At 51.1% G+C, this 13,898-nt stretch overlaps 1 long non-coding RNA gene across 1 annotated transcript; it reads left to right on the top strand.

Moving 5' to 3' along the window:
* On the top strand, window positions 1-8,547 carry LOC106509291. Its single transcript, XR_001306692.2, has 3 exons — window positions 1-828; window positions 7,263-7,334; window positions 7,896-8,547. It is a non-coding gene; the product is annotated as an uncharacterized LOC106509291 (long non-coding RNA).

Raw genomic sequence — 13,898 nt, forward strand, 5'->3', positions numbered from 1 at the left:
CACAGCGGGAACTCCCTTGCTCACTTTCTCTTTGGCACCCACGTGGATCGAGGCCATGGACCCTGGGAAAAGCTGGCCCTCGGGGAGGGGCTGCTGGGAGAGGGTTAAGAGAGCCACACCCAGGCCCAGACCCTCTGGGTCCCGGCCAAGCTGAAATCAATCCTGTTCTTTTAACTTGTTGGCGTTACAGGAAAAACCAGGCCATAAAAAAGGGAACTTGTACTAATAAAAGCCCCGACATTGCCAAGGTGGAAAATGCAGCTCGGGAGACTGCTGGTTTTCAGCCCTTGAATCTGAAAGGGAGTCTGGGGACATGCTAATTTTGAACTTTTCCTACATCCGTCCTGCTTCTGGAGGCACAGGCTGTCTTGAATTCCTTTGCACAATAAACGGAGGGGAAAGAATCCCGTCCCTGCAGCAAAACATAAGCGCGACTTCCCCGATGGGCGGAAAAGCGTGTACTCTTTGGGAGACACGTCACAGCATTTTCATTTTGTTTTATTTTTGTTTTTTAGCATTCCTGAGTGAAAAGGGACATTCAGGGAATATGAGCTCAGCCCCTAATTTGGAAAGACCGTGTGATGAATTCGAAGGCCCAGGCCTTGATGGGTGTCCCAGGAGAATGACAAAGCTTATCTCCTCTTGGGCCCCTCTGCTTCCTGGAGCCAGAGGGGAGGAGGGTGCTGCCTCACGGTTGATAAACAGGTGATCGGTCCTTAAGGGGGGGGTGACCAGGCCCCCAGGGGCCCTACCTGTCCCCTGCCTGCTGCTGTCCCTGCCTGCCACCTCCGGGAGGGTCTCTGCAGCACCACATCCAGAGAGAATCCGGTGAGTGTCCAGTGGTGGAGATGGAGGCCCTGCGGGGTCCCTGAGCGTGTCCCCAGTGGACACAAAGGTCCCTGTCCTCCTCCTCTCAGGAGCGAGGCCAGGAAACCCGGGCTTCTTAACGGCACCGCCCCTCAGCCAGCCCTGCCTGCGCGCCCGCGCCAGGCTGACAGCCGCCTAACAGGAAGGCTGGAGCAGGATGCTGTGTGCAAGGGGCCAGGCCCAGGGTCAGGGTCCTGTCTGACCCCCTGCCGGGGGGGGGGTGGACTCCACAGAGGGCCGCTCTGGCCACTCCACACAGGCTCTCAGCACAGAGGAAATGGGGGCACCTGGCCCTCAGCCAGCCCTCCCCTGGCGGGGTGGGTACCTAGCGGCCTGATGGACCTGCCAGCCCCTTTTGGGGGTCTCCAGGGGCCTCTATGCTGAGGGATGGGGGCGGGGAGGAAAGCTCAGCTTGTGGGGGGTGGGTAGCATCCTACCCTCTTCACAAGGTCAGCCAGCCAGCTGGGGACCATGACCTAGGGAGTCAGGTCCCTGCCTGCCTGGCTTGGCCCCACCCCAGCTGGCTGCAGTCAGTGTTGGGTTCAGCAATATTTCTGGGATTCGAGCTATGTACTTGTGTGTGTGTGTGTGTGTGTGCACGTGCGCGCGCGCATGTGTGTCTTTTTAGCGCCAGACCCGCAGCATATGGAAGTTCTCAGTCTAGGAGATTGAATCGAAGCTGCAGTTGCCAGCCTACAGCCACTGCAATGTGGGATCCGAGCCATGTCTGCGACCTGTATCGAAGCTTGGGGCATCACCGGATCCTTAACCCACTGAGCAAGGCCAGGGATCAAACCTGCATCCTCATGGATACCAGTTGGGTTCATTACCCCTGAGCCACGATGGGAACTCCTCCAGCTGTGTTCTTAGCCAGAAAAGCAAGGCCAAGGTGGGCCCGTTCACAAGCCAGGCAGGCTGCACCGTCCTCCTGGAACCCCTGTGGGGTCTGTGGGGTCCGGACCCCCTGAGCTGTGTGTCTGACCTGGGATGTGGAGAGGCTGTGACTTTGCCCAGGAGACCTGGCACGAGGGCAGAGCCCAGCCTTTCCGGACCTCATTCCTCCCTTTCGACACGCGTTCCCCAGTTTTCCTACGCTGGTCTGGTGGCAGTGGCCAGCAGCCAGGGTCCCCGAGGCTTCGCTGGGGCTCTGGGACTGACCACAGCACATCCACTCATGTGTCCACTCATTCCGTCAGTCGACAACTACGGACGAGCACCCACTGTGGACCCCAAGTTGTTCAGGGGAGCGGGGTGGTTGGGGACCAGGTCTGTGCCCTCGGGGTGCTGCTGTGACATTGTGGGCAAGCAGTCCACCAGGAAGCACAGACAGAGGGCATAACTTCAGCTGTGCTGCCAGTGCTGGTGGTGTCTTGGGGGCCACTGTCCTTCGCCCGGGAACAGCAGCCAAGCGGGGCCCGGAGCGAGGCGATGCTCTGCCTGTTCCGGTCCTTCGCACCTTCGCCTCCATCAAGCACCAGAGCCTCAGCCAGCCTCGGAGACAGGGGGAGGCTTCACACCTCATACAAGCCAGGAAATTGAGGTTCAGAGAAGTTGCTTTGCCTGTCTGAGGTCACACAGCCAGTGAGGGTGCAAAGGGCAGAGCTGGGGGCTGAGCCGCTCTCCAAAACTCTCGCCAGTGGCAGCTCTTGCATCCAGAGCCCTCCTCTGCGGCTGGTCCAGGAGCTCCAGCATGGAGACCTGGGTGGCCAGCTGGATGGGGGCTCCTTCCGGGCCCCTCTGCTCTTCCCACATGACATACACAGTCCAGCCACAGTCGGGGCTCTTCTGGGGCCGTGGGCTGGGGGAAGGTGGGTGGTTGCTACAAGACCCCCACCCCATGTCTTCCGTGCACCAGCTCCCAGATCCTGCAGCTGCATCAGTAAAGCCGCCTCCCTCCAGGCCGGAGCAAGGAGGGGACATCCTGGGGTCATGCGTGGACAGCATCCCCTCCCCCGGGACTGCTCCAGGGGCCTTGGAACCAGGCATGAGCGGATGCGGGGCAGAGAGGAAGGTGGGGGCAGGGTAGGAAGAAGGCCACCCCTGGCCCATGGCTCCAGACCCTCCTTGGCCAGGCTCTTGTGAGGGGTGGGGGGCAGGACCCTGTGTCTTCCTGTTTCCTGTGAAAACAGGAAGTTCATGGGGCAGTGGTGGGGATGGGGGTGTCTCGGCGAAGTCGCCCTGAGTCAGGGGGACCCAGCAAGGCCTGCGGAGGACAAGCCACCTAGAGGCTGTGGGCCCCCGGGGGCTGGACTGGAGACCCCGAGGCTGGCCCAGACCTGGTTTCTGAACGAAGCCGGGGGCCCCAGCCTGGCACCACCCCCTTGAACTTGAGCTGATCTCACAGGGCTCTGGGGGATCCCCTGGCCAGGTGGGGAGTGGAGGAGTGGGGTGTGGTCAGAGGCCCCTGTCCACCCCAGCAGGGGGCCCTGGGGAGCCTCCGTTCTGGTGGGTTCTTTGGGGGGCTGTGGGGGGCTTTAGAACTCAGGCTTGGGAGCAGGCAGACCTGGGTTCTATTCTGGTACCTTCCTGGGCCTCGGTTTCCCTCTGCACCTGCCTCTCAGGTGGCTGGGGCGGTGATGTGACCGTGACAGGGAGAAGCCTTGGCCCCCGTGCTGCCCAGCCCCAGGGGGCTGCAGTCCCACACAGGCGCTGCAGGGCACGGATTTCTTTCAGGGGACGGGGATTCACTGGGTGTGGTCACGGGGCATGGAGGCCGATCTGTGGCCCCCCGGCCACTTTCCCTGGCTTCCCCTGCAACCTTTTCTTTGCTCCCCAGCTCCCCCTTCGCCTGCCTCTCGCCTCCACTTCCCTCCCTCACACAGTGAAGGAGCTGCTGCCTGGCTGGGCGTTTCTATTTCTGCACCTTCCGCTTCCTGCCCGGTGGCCGGCCGGCCACTGCGGAAAGTTCTGGAATCTGCAAGGCCAGCTGGTCCTGGGGCAGGATGTGAGGGACTCGGATTTCCTCCTCCCGGCAGCTCCACGGGCCTCCCAGGGCCGGGCACCCAGGGTTTCAGGGCAGGCCTTGGATGAAGGAAGGAGTGCAGCCTGGAGCAGCCTGGGCCTCGGGGGAGCCTATGCCTGATTTCAGTGCCAGCCACGCACCCAGGGAATCTGTTCCATGCACCCGCTTACTGCCAGGCGCTGCCCCAGGTTGGGGTTCTGGGTGATCAGATGTGCAGGTTGTACTTTCCATTCCCTTGGAAACAGCCCACAAAGTGGGTACCTGAATGATGGGCTGAAACCCGCGTGGCTGCAAAGGGCACAGGTGGGACCCTTGAGCCTCTGTGCTTCTCACGGCCCTGTGAGTAAGTGGATGTGGGGGTGTGTGTGTGAGAGAGACAGAGATGGAGAGACAGAGACGGAGAGACAGAGAGAGGAGGACAGCCTGGAATCGTACTTGCCTAAGACCCGAGGGACAGGTGGAGGCCGCCGTTGCTAAGTGCCCGATGGCAAGGAAGGCTTTGCTCAGCGCTGCCTCCACAGGGTTTCTGAGCACCTACTCTGTGCCAGACTCAGGGGTGAGGAGGCCGCACCGGGAACCCCGGGGTTGACCCCCCTTTGCCTTGGTCAAGTGGGGCAGGCACTGGTGTGGGGAAACACAGTGTGTGGACAGCATTCCTTTGTTCAGGGGTGAAATCCTGACATCACCTGGGAGCCCGGCCTTAGAGCCCAGGTAAGATCGTGGACGGCTAGGCTTTGTTAGAAACTGGAGCTCTGAGGTCGAGGGTCCGCTGGACTCCAAGCCATGCAGGGTCCAGACCCCAGCCCAGGTGCAGACGGTGGCCTGACTTTGGATGGGTCACACCCCCTCCCTGCGCCTCCAGGTTGTCACTGTGCGGGGGCCGCTGGTCCCTCACAGATCCGAGCGGTGTTTCGAGAGTGACTGAGCTGGCGTCCCCTTAAAAGTGGCTCCAGATTACTTTGTCCCATCCATATTTGATTGAATCGCAGCTGTCCTTTGTTTTCCAATTCACGTTTTCTTTACATAGTGTTATTATAATATACAAAAATGTAAAAAGCAAGAGAAGACGCAAAAACATCTGAAAATTCCACCCCCAGGAAAAATCCTTTAAAGAAGTTCCCCAACCACCCTTGCCTTCCATGAGAATACCTTAGAAACACACGGACTGTTCCAAGATAAGACAGTTTTAGCCACACTTTTCTGTAACCTGCTCCCCCACACACTGGTACAGCAGGGGCATGGGGGCCTGTCAAGAAGCAAGCAAGGACTGGCATCGTTTTAATTGCCTGGGAGCACCCACTGCATAGATGGATCATAATCCTATTCACGAGGCACTTGTTGTCGGAGGTGAAGGTCGTTTCCAGTTGTCCCACTATAAACACCCCGTGGAACCAGCTTGGACCCACACCCTTTACGTGAATGGGGACTGAAGTTCAGGAGGATAAAACTTCCTGGAGGTGGGATTTCTGGGTTAAAAGATTTGTAAATTGCGCATATTGACACCTACGGGAAGTGCTTCTACATTTTTGGAAAAGGTTAAGAATTCCTGGTCAGTAGACTCTTAATATGACACCACAGGGTTCCTTATGAGTTCACTCAGCACCCCCTTTATTAAAAATGGCTTCCTTAGGGAGTTCCCTGGTGGTCTAGAGGGTTAAGGATCTGGTGTTGTCACTACTGTGGCTCAGGTCACTGCTGTGGTGCAGGTTTGATCCCTGGCCTGGGAACCTCCACATGCCACAGGCAGGACCAAATAATAATGATAATAATAATAATAATAGTTTATTTATCTTTTGTTGTTGTTGTTGTTGTTGTTGTTGTTGTTGTTGCTATTTCTTGGGCCGCTCCCGCGGCATATGGAGGTTCCCAGGCTAGGGGTCCAATCGGAGCTGTAGCCACCGGCCTACGCCAGAGCCACAGCAACGCGGGATCCGAGCCGCGTCTGCAACCTACACCACAGCTCACGGCAACGCTGGATCGTTAACCCACTGATTAAGGGCAGGGACCAAACCCGCAACCTCATGGTTCCTAGTCGGATTCGTTAACCACTGCGCCACGACGGGAACTCCAATAATAGTTTATTTAAATGGTTATAGAAGTAACATTTCAATGTAGAAAATCCGAGAAGTCCACACACGCAGAGTGAAGGAGATTGAACCCTCCTGTCAGAATAGATCTGTCCATCTGTCAACCAGTCTGTCACATGAACATAATGCTTGTTTCAATAAGTGTCATATTGGAAACCTACACTACGCGGTTAAACAGGCCTTGAAAAGTTGATACAAACACATCTTTAGGGGCACATATTCAGAGGACACTCATTCAAACTGACAGATGCACCCTGATATCCAAGAGCAGCGTTATTTACAACAGCTGAGACATGGAAACAACCTAAATGTCCATCGGCAGAGGGATGGGTAACGAAGATGTGATATATATATGTGTTGTGTATGTATATCACATATGTACGTGTGTGTACGTAATCACAATACATATACACAATGGAATGCTACTCAGCCGTGAAAAAGAAGGAAAGAGTGCCGTTTGCAGCAGCACGCGTGGACGTAGAGACGATCCCACCGAGCAAAGGAGTCAGACAGAGAAAGACAAACACCACACAACCTCACTTATACGTGGGATCTGAGAAAAGAATGATACGAATGAACTTCTTTACAAAACAGAAATAGAGCCACAGACCTAGAAAACAAATTTATAGTTACGAAAGGAAAGGGTGGGTTGGAGGGATAAATTAGGAGTTTGGGATGATCAGATACACTACTGTATATACATAGATAAACAACAAAGCCCTACCGTATAGCACAGGGAATGACATTCAGTATCTTGCAACAACCTATAAGGGACAATAATCTGAAAAAGAATATGTGTGTGTGTGTGTGTGTAACTGAATCACTTTGCTGTACACTCAAAGGTAACACACATTGTAAATCAACCATAAGTCAATGGAAAACACCTTCTGTGAAGAAAAACCCCTCATGATCATTGCAGGAAACTTGGAAAAGTCAAAGGATCAGAAAGGAGAAAACACAATCCGCCCAAACTTGGTGTCCCCAGGCAGGCTTTGTCTCCATGCTGGTACATTCGTCCTGCCCTATTTGTTATGCTGACGCAGACTTACTAGTTTTACATAATTACTGTCAGATGACGCTTGGAGTTCTGGCTCCTGCGTTTTCATTTAACAGATTGTGATTAGTCCCCCCCCGCCCCCCGCTGTTAAGTACTCTCTGAAAACACAATTTTTAATGGCTGAATAATATTTTGTAGAGCAGATTGTTTCATGAATGATCTGTTCTTTGCTGTTTCCAGCTTTTCGGTGTTGTAGGTAGTACTGTGACAGTCATCCTGGTACCTAAGTCTTTGCACACACCAACCAGACAGAGATCAGTTCACCATAGATTTCGCTTTTCTTTGACAGGAGCCCAGTAGCACCTCACCTGGAATTTGGGGGTTTTCAGGCATGGAGAAGTGATGCTCCTGCAGCCTCCAGGTGTGTACCTGTGCACACACAGGGGAGGGTTGTCTCAGGGTGAATTCCTAGAAGGAAGATTGCCAGCCTAGCTACATATTGCCAAACTGCCCTCCAGAAAGCTGCTGGCAATTACGTTCCCCATGGCGTGGTAAGAAAATACTGCCACCAATGCTGCAGAGCAACAGATTTTGTCTCTGATGGTTGCAAACGGCAGTGAGATGTTTCAATTGCCATTTCTTTGCTTACTAGTGGAAAGGAGCCCCTTTTTATAGGATGATCACCATGTGTATTTCACGCATGAAGTTCCTATTTGTCTTTTATGCAGCAATTTAGTGTCTCGTTCATCTTATTGATTTCTAAGAGCTTTTTATATTTTAAGAATATGTTAGTCTTCTGTGTTACGACATCTCAGCATCTCTGGACTCTATTGTTTTTTTCCTTTATATAAAGGAGCTTGTGTGTGATCAAAGGTCCCAAACTTTTTATTGTTACTATTTTGGATTTTTTTTTTAATGTTCAGAAAGTTCTTTCTCAACCATCAGAGATCAGTTCACCATAGATTTCGCTTTTCTTTGACAGGAGCCCAGTAGCACCTCACCTGGAATTTGGGGGTTTTCAGGCATGGAGAAGTGATGCTCCTGCAGCCTCCAGGTGTGTACCTGCTTCACTGGGGGAAGGAGCCTGCTGTGGATGGATGCCTGTTCACACGTGGCATCTACACCTGCAGAGGGAGACTGCTCTACTGATTCTCTACAGAAGCTGGCACAGCTCAGTAGACCCTGTGTGTGGGCTGTGGACCCTAGGCCACCACCTCGGAGAGAAAGCTGCAACCTTGGCCTGCAGATGTGGCCATCAGCAGACAGCTGGCTGCTGCAGCAGTAGAACCAGAGAACAGCCTCCATGCCCAGGTGTGAGATGCCCAAGGTGTCTGTTTACACCTGTGGGAGGCTTTACCTAGGGTAGGGAGCTTGGGGCAGTGACCAGTTGGTGGGATTTGAGTGTTCCCACACTTTTGGCCTCATTCACATCCCTAGACAGATGAATCCTCGGGATACACAGAGATATTTCTTCTAGCTCTCACATGGGTCCATACTTTACAACTCTTCATGGGTCCATGTGCCAGGAGCTGGGGATTCCGTGATAAATGAACTCAGGAGTCGGAGAATATTAACCAACAAAGAGTATGTAATATCAGCTCAGCCAGCGGGGAAGCAGATGAAATTGGGCTGGGGACAGAGCTGACGGGGGTGGGGGGGCAGGGGGCAGGGGGATGTGGCACCACAGACATGTGGGGGAGGAAAGGCCTCTCCAGCCGACATTTGAGGAGGATCTGACTGAAGTCGTCCAGCCACACAAGGATGGTTCAGGGTCAGCATTCCAGGCAGGGGGCCATGCAGGCAGAGGCCCCACAAATTTATTCTGGAATCAGTGATGAGACTGGGGCTTTGCTTTAATGGATCCCAGCCCCCCTTAGTAAATGGTTCCATCTTCCCTATGAATTTGAAATGCTGCCTTCATAATACACTAAATTATCATATGTAGCAAGCACTGTTCTGGGAGCCCAAGTGAGACCTCACTTCAGCAGCTATGGTAGGGAGGGGGGCTGGGCAAGGGGAGACATTAATGGGTCCTTGGGACATGTGAGAGGTGTCCTTAGCCTCTGTAGGCCCCCGCCTTACGGATTAAGTCTGGAAACACTTGGCTTTTTAGCCCCACTGAGGGCCAACGTCCAGTTCTCATATTTTGGTTTGAACTACTATGTAATAATTCCTAGAAAGAGCAAGTGTCTCCCTTTGCCTCCCCACTCTGCCTCCGTCACCACTCCCCCACCCCCAAAGTTCCCATAAATCTGTCCTGGGGAGAGCTGACTGCTTGGGGAAGGCGGAGTCACACTGGGAGGAGCCCACATGCCCCCTTGATGGTAGGGCTTTGTAAGTGGGCGCTGTGGGGGGTCGTCTGGGTAGGGATCCTGGGGAGCTTGAAGCAGTGCTGGGGAGGCCCCCTCCCCTTAGGGTGGGCCTCCCAGGAATGGAACTCCACCTCTATTTTGGAAAGAGTGCACTTATGCATGGAAGGCCAGGGCCCTTCAAAGGTCCTGCCTCCCCCACAGTGGGCCAGATGGGGATCCAGATGGGTCAAGTTCTCCCCAAGGTTACCCAGCAAGTACTGCCAAAGGTGCCCAGTCCTGCTTGGAGAACAGAACTAGAAAACAATCTTGGCCAACCCAGGTAAGTGTCTGATAGGAATAAGCTTCCCTTGGTCTGGTTCAGGGAAGAACTGTTTCAATGGTGTCAGTGGGTAAAACCAAGCTATTTTTCTCCAGAATAAAGGCAAATTTACCAGGACACAAATAACTAAACTCAGAGAGGAAAATAGGGACATTTCTACCAAATTTACAGAGATAAAAGGATTATAAGGTAATACTATGAACCACTGAACACCAACAAACAGATAACCTAGAAGAAATGGACAAATTCCTTGGAACAAAGAGATTACCTAAACTGACTCAAGAAGAAATAGAAAATCTAAATAGATTTATAATGAGTAAGGAGATTGGATTGGTAATCAAAAATTTCCCGGCAAAGGAAAGCCCGGGACCAGAGGGACTCACAGATAGATTCTATCAAATATTTAGTGAATAATTAACACTAATCATTCTCAGACTCTTTCAAAAGGTTGAAGAGGATGGAACACTTCCTAAGTCACTGTTTGAGGCCAGCATTACGCTGATACAAAAGCCAGATAAGGACATCACAAGACAAGGCAACAACAGACCATTATGCTTTATGAATATAGATGCAAAAAGTCTTAACAAAATATTAGCAAGTTGAATCCAATAGCATATTTAAAAGATTATATACCCTTTCCAAGTGGGATTTATTCCAGGAATGCAAGGGTGGTATGACACAAGAAAATTCATCAAAGTTACAAACACATTACTAGGATGAAGAAGAAAAAATAACATGTGACTCTCTCAGTTGATGTGGAAGAGACATTTAACAAAATCCCACACCCTGTCACATCAAAAAAAAAAACCAAAAAAAACCTCTAGGAAAATTAAGAATAGAGAGAAAATACTGCAATATGATAAAGGATATTTGTGGAAAACTCAAAGCTAACATCATATTCAATGGTGAAGGATAAAAGCTTTCCTTCTAAGCCCAGAAACAAGACAAGAATGTCTAATCTCCCCACTTCTGTTCAACATGGCCCCAGAAGTTTTAGCCAGTGCTATTAGGCAAGAAAATAAACAGAAGACATCCAAATTGGAAAGGAAGAGGTAAAATGATCTATTCACGGATAATAAAAAATCCTAGCAAATCCACAAGAAAACTGCTAGAAATAATAAGAAAATTCAGCAAAGTTGCAGGGCAAAAGATCAGCACACAAAAATCAGTTGTGCTCTACACACCAGGGACCAACAATCTGAACAGGAAATTAAGTAGGCAATGCCATTTGCAATAGCATCTAAAAGAATTAAATACTTAGGAAGAATAAATCTAACCAAGGAAGTTTTGCATCTGGAAACCACAAAATGTTGCTGAAAGGAATGAAAGGAGCTCTAAATAAATGGCAAGACAGCCCATGTGCATGGATAGAAAGACTTAATATTGTCAAAATGTCTCTGCTCCTCTAAGTGATCTATAGGTGCAACACAATCCCTGTGGAAATTCCAAGAGACTTCTTTACAGAAATGGCAAAGCCAGTCTTCAAATTCATGAATTACAAGGTGCTACAAAGAGCCAAAATAATCTCAAAAAAAGAATAAAGTTAGAGAATTCCCATAGGGTGGGAGCAACTTCAAAACTTATTACAAAGCGGCAGAAATCAAAACAGAGCAGGGTGGTACTGGCATAAGGACAGACATATAGGCCAATGGACTAGAATAGAGAGCCCAGAAATAAACCCTCACCTACAGGGTCAAATGATTTTTCAACAAGGGTGCCAAGACCATTCAGTGGGGGAAAGCATAGTCTTTTCAATCAATAGCGCTGGGAAAACTGGTCATCCATGTACAAAAGAGTGAAATTGTATCATTACCTTACACCGTATACAAAAATTAACTCAAAATGGATTAAACAGCAAAACTTAACGGCTAAATCTATGAAACTTGAGGAAAGTCTTTATGACATGGCATTTTGCAACCGTTTTGTGGATACGACACTAATAGCGCAGACAAGAGAAGAAAAGTAAATAAATTAGACTTCAAGAAATGTGCATTGAAGGAACCTATCACTATCAAGAAAACAAAAGATACCCTACAGAATGGGAGAAATATTTGCAAAACATGTCTCTGACAAGGCTTTAAGATCCAGAATAAAGAACCCCTACGATTCAACAACAAAACAACTCAGTTCCAAAAGGAACGGAGGGCTTGAATAGATATTTCTCCAAAGACGATATAAAAATGGGCAATAGCCCAAGAAAAGATATTCGTCATCGATCATTAGAGAAGTACAAACAAAACCTCAGGGAGACACCACCTCACGTTCCCCAGGACGGCTATTATAAAACAGAGGTCGTGAGGATGTCGAGAAACTGGGAACTCTTGGACCCCGTTGGTGGGAATGTAAAATGGGACAGTGACTGTGCCAAACAGCTTAGTGGTTCCTCAGAAAGTTAAACACAAAACTCCTCAGCAGTATGACCTAGCCATTCCACTCCTGGGTCTATACCCCAAACAACTGAAAGCAGAGATTCAAACAGCTCTCTGTATACCAAGGTTCATAGCAGCCTCATTCACAACATCCAAATGCAGAAGCAGCCCAAATGTCGAGGGACAGATGAATAGATTAATGAAATGTGGCCTCTACATCCAATGGCATAATACTCAGCCATACAAAGCGGGGGTGGGGGGGCGGATTCTGACACAGGTGGCAACACGGATGAACCTTGAAAACGTTATGCTCCGTGAAATAAGCCAGACACAAAAGGACAAATACTGTGTGATTCTACTATGAGGCCTCTAGAATAGACACGTTTGTAGAGACAGAAAGTAGATTAGAGGTGACCAGAAGTTTAAGGGAAGGTGAAAAGAGAGATTATTGGTTTATGGGTACAGACTTTCTGTTTGGGATGACAAAAAAGTTTTGGTATGGACAGTGGTGGTGATTACACAGCATGGTGAGTGTATTTCATGCCACTGAATTGTGTACTTCTGATAACTATTATAATATGTATATTTGACCACAATAAAAAGTAGAAGTGGCTTGTTATAAGGAGGAAGGGGAAAAGCAGCCCAGCCCCACCACTCACATCTCTGCCTCAAGCCTGTGCATCCAGCACCCAAAGATTATGAGCCAGTGGGTTTGACACAATGTCTGAGGGTGAGATGGAGATCTCAGGTGAGCCAAGAGTGGACGCTTTCTTCGTGATGATAACGGTATTTGCAGGGGGTTAGTCCCAGGACCGCCTGGCCCCTGGCACTCCACTGCCCAGGCTGGGAAATCTAGGGTCCTCCTGCACAAACCACAGTTGGGGGGGCGGGGTCAACTCACCTTGGATGAGGCAGCCTTGAGCTTTGTCCCCTAGAGCGGACCATGCAGCCAAAGCTTGTCAGGGAGCTCATCTCTTCCGCTTACCTGTTCTCTTTTCTGGAAAGTTCTTCCATGACTTCCCCAAACTGGTCTCTCTCTTCCTTCCCCCTACCTGCTCAATCTTGCAGGTATAAAGAGAAGGATAGTGGTCCCCAGATGAGAAAAGGCAGTGTGACATGCCTGGGGAGGCCATAGCCCTCCCTCCATTCCTTCAATGTTCCTCCGAGCTCCTGCTTGATGTGTTGGTTTTAGAACATTCCTCATGGAAGTTATGATGCTGAGCACACACTCTCCAAAGCTCCTGAGTATTTTGCTATCCTTTGGGGCCCAGAGGAGGCTCAGGGAGAACTAGCAGCCCCCAGAAAAGGCGCCCACTCCGGCCCGAGGAGCAGGGGTCAGAGGGCTCCCCCAAGGGTGGTGCTTAAGCTAAAACCCAAAGGAATGGGAGGAAGTAGCCAAGGGAAGGATATGGCCAGGGTGGGAAAAGGGAGACCTGGGGGCAGGCACCACGTGTGCAAAGGCTCCAGGCTGAAGGGGAACTTGGGCTCAGCGAGGAGGTGGAAGAGCTCGGTGGGCTTGCGGGTCCCCATGGGCATGGTCCCGGGATGGCTGCGTGTCATGGGGACCCGGAATGTTCTTGGTTTTTGAGTTGATGGGAAGCTCTTCCACCCACCTGTCTACCATCACCTACCAATCCTCTCATCCCCCTACTCACTTCCCCACCGACTCACCCACCCACCCACCCACCCACTCACCCATCCACCACTCCCGCCCACCCACCCACCCACTCACTCACTCACTCACCCACCACACCCACCCACTCTCCTATCCACCACACCCACCCACCCACTCACTCACCCACTCACCCATCTACCACACCCACCCACCCTCTCACTCATCCACACTATCTACCCACCCACCCACCCACCCACCCACTCACTCATCCACACTATCTACCCACCCACTCACTCACCCATCCACCACACCTACCCACCCATCCATCTGCAACACCCACCCACTCTCCTATCCACCACACCCACCCACC

Source organism: Sus scrofa, chromosome 2 (genome assembly GCF_000003025.6).
Source record: "Sus scrofa isolate TJ Tabasco breed Duroc chromosome 2, Sscrofa11.1, whole genome shotgun sequence".
In the NCBI taxonomy this organism is placed as follows: Eukaryota; Metazoa; Chordata; class Mammalia; order Artiodactyla; family Suidae; genus Sus; species Sus scrofa.